This window comes from Lathamus discolor, chromosome 5 (assembly GCF_037157495.1).
Source record: "Lathamus discolor isolate bLatDis1 chromosome 5, bLatDis1.hap1, whole genome shotgun sequence".
NCBI classification, from domain to species: Eukaryota; Metazoa; Chordata; class Aves; order Psittaciformes; family Psittacidae; genus Lathamus; species Lathamus discolor.
In genome coordinates, this window is record NC_088888.1 from 3,997,614 (window position 1) to 4,000,933 (window position 3,320).

At 43.6% G+C, this 3,320-nt stretch overlaps 1 long non-coding RNA gene across 1 annotated transcript; it reads right to left on the reverse strand.

Annotated features, from left to right (window-relative positions):
* Positions 1-951: 951 nt before the first annotated feature.
* Positions 952-2,281, reverse strand: LOC136014615 (uncharacterized). The gene is made up of 2 exons (XR_010612801.1): positions 2,196-2,281; positions 952-1,768 (listed from the first exon to the last, which is right to left on the reverse strand). It is a non-coding gene; the product is annotated as an uncharacterized LOC136014615 (long non-coding RNA).
* Between the last annotated feature and the right edge of the window lie 1,039 nt (positions 2,282-3,320).

A 3,320-nucleotide genomic window follows, 5' to 3' on the forward strand; every position in this document is an offset into this window, starting at 1 on the left:
TGCTCCATCCCAGGGAAGGGAAACCTGCGCCAGTAGGCCCTGCTTATCCTTTAACCTGCAAACAGTACCATGGAGCTGGGGAACTGCTCTTGGGCATCTTCCCATCAGACCATTTTTAGCAGAAACCTGTGGCTTACTCAAGTGTCTTTTTTGGCTCTTGAACCGTTGTGACTTTATGCAAAAGCAGTTGTGAGCTGGAATGAATCCTCTTGATGGGAAACAGGGCTGCCTCTGTAAATTAGATAACGCTATTTACCAGTATGTTCTCCTTTGGTTCTCCTTGGAGCTGCCCCAACTGACTGTTTGCTATGACAATCTAATTATAACTTAGTTTGGCCACGAGCACCAGCTGCCTTCGGTTTCTTCTATCTCGTTGAACTGGGCAAGCAAAAGTTAGGTGCTTCAGAGCCTGCTCCCTGCCTGAAACTGAGGGAATTCAGACATGTATTAGAAAGGCATTAGCCTGTCCTTTTCTCTCTTTTTTTCCACTGGAGCCCATCCAGATGGAGCACAAACAAGGAGAGGATAAATGCGAAGTGTTCTGCCACCCTGAAAGCACGCGCTGATGTCAGCTTTCATGAACTGGCACTTTAATCATCGCATGGGGAATGTTTCTCTCTGCAGCCTCCCTTTGAATTTCTCAGTGCACCAACATTAGCATTTATGGCAAGGAAGATTTATTTTCTTTGCTGGTTAAGAGAGTAGTAAATTTGGAATGCTTTTCACAAGCTGCCAGACGGAGAGCCCTGGAGATCCGAAATCCTGTAGGCTCGGACTAGGTGCGTCAAGGGCAGCAAAAGGGCAAGCTTCTTGCTTTACGTATCTCTACTTGCATTAACGGCTAAGCTGAAAAGCAAGGGGCTTGTCCAGTCAGCATACACAGAGAAGTTACTAGCTTCTCCTGCGTAAAATGCTCTGAAGAGGAAAAACAGCACAGACATGAGAGACAGATGAATGAGGGACCTCCAAAGGTCTTTTTTGAGGCATGTAAGTTAAATTCTTCAGAATTAAGCACTGAAAGTTGGCATTCTCATTTTCTTCTCATGTGTCAGACCTCAAAGAAGCACCTTGCTCTCTTCCTCCACCCCAGTCTTCCTGGCTGGACAACGGGGAATTGGACCTTGACCCCTTCTCACAAGAGCTGGGGGTAATGAATTCACCACACTGTGTAAGAGCGTTTTGAGCCCCGTGAAGAGGAGCTCTGTGTAAGCGCCTTGCATTTGCTTTCATCTAACTTTCTGCTGGGGTATAGCCTAGGCTACTCCCCTGCATCTACTACTGCCTAGTTGTATTTTCCTTTATGCCCTTCACACATGAGGGAGCATGTGTGAAGCAAGAGTAGGATGCAGCCATCCTTTCCTGGCTGATCGCCATAGGTGTGCCCAGAGGTGAAATTCTCCCCCTGGCACAGTGGCCATCGTAACTCATGAGCGGGGGCAGATCTCAGTGGAACAATTTAACTCAAGATTTGGGTCTTCATGGTGTGGGGAGATTATCTAACTCTATACATTGAGATGTGCTGGAGAGGGGGGAAAGATGACAGATAGTAATGATGCTAGCAGGCTGCTGTCAATATAGATGCAGTCAGCTGGTCCCATCAGCTGCTTTCATTAGACTGCCGGCTTCACAATAAAGTAGTTTCCTAATTATAGCCTTCGCTTCACTCTCTGTACTGTACAGTCCTGCGTCATCTGGTGCTGCTGCTTCCTTCATGCTTGCTGGAGCAGACTGCAGCACGGAGCTGTCTCAGCGTTAAGGCCCCACTCGCCTGTGTAATTAAAAAGGAGGATTAGAGATGGATTTGTGGCAGCTACATTCTTACTCTGTAACTCCTGCACGTTGTGGCTGTTGCTTCTTTGAGGCCTTAGGTGGCTAAAGACTTGCAGGCATTTAAAACACACACATCCATATATATATACATATGTATAAACACATATATGTGTATATATATCCCATATATGCATTTCCCAGGTATTTGAAAACTTCTGTAGTGGTATGTTTGAAACACAAAGAGATAGGGAGCAAGCGTAAAGATCATCATTAAAGATTTAGCTAGGATATACTTTTCCTCCCAGGTCCACCTCTCACACACAAAAAAAAACACATGAAAAATACACCTATTCCTTCCTACCATGCACTCAGCCACCGTATTTTACTTCCTTATCTTTTAAGAGCAGATACTCCCTCCTCCTTACCTCTCTCTCAAGAAAACTCAATTTTCTATAGTAGAGCAGCCTGCAGCTATCGGCTCGACTCAGGCCATTGCACATCATGAGCTGTCTGCTGGAATACCTGAGAGTTTGGAGTGTGTTTAATAATTAGTTTGATGTGCTTTTTTTTATTTACCTTTTTTTCAGTGGTAGCGCTCGGTTCACGGCTTTTAAACTTTCAAGGCTGGAAATATTTTTTCCTTTTAAATGAGAATAGCAATTTCAGTGTAATTACAGAGCTGCAGGAGCAAGGGCTGTGGAAAACAGCACCAAATATTGTGAAATTCATGATGCAATCATCACAGCGTTCCTGACGTCAGTGCACAATTTGACTTGCTAATACTGGAACCCTGGGTTTGTTTTCCTGGGCTCTCTCAACCTGCCTCTTGCCAGCCGTTTTAAAATCCAAAGTTGTTCAAAATGACCACTCTGCTCCTAATCTAAGATCTTTATATTGTCCGCTGCTCACAAGAAGAGATCTGACGGCAGAGCTCTTCCTGCAGTTCTTCCAGCATAGGCTCAACTGGTACTCACTATCTGCCTTCTGCTCTCCTTTATTAGCTCCCAGGGTGAAAGAAACCACGTTTAGTGACCTCGTTCTTTTGTCATCATAAATACATTATAAATAGGTTTTGCTGATAGAATGTGATATATTTTTTTCAACACACCCTTGTTGGATATTAGATTGATAGATTAGAATTGGACAGAATTATACTGATTAGAATTGGACAGAAAAACAATAACCAACTACAGCCAATGCAGGCCAATAAAAAGCCCCACAGTTCCACAGAAATTCGTGATTTGCGCATTTTGGACAGTGGTGAAATGTTCTGTTTCCACTATTGGGGGCCTTTTAGAATAAAAACATGTCCTTTTTCCATGTGAAATGTTTGTTTTCATACCAACATAAAAACTCCCCAGGCAGGTTAAAAAAAATCCTTCTGCATTACAATCAATCCTAAACTATTCTTTTTCAGGGTTTTGCAATATTCAGATTGCATTCCTGTGTGAAAAAAAAAACATTTCAAACTCAGCATTCACAGAGGAGAGGTCTTGTCTTCTAGCCAGTCTATCGGTGGCAAGTATTCCTGGTAAACTGGAGCTATTTGG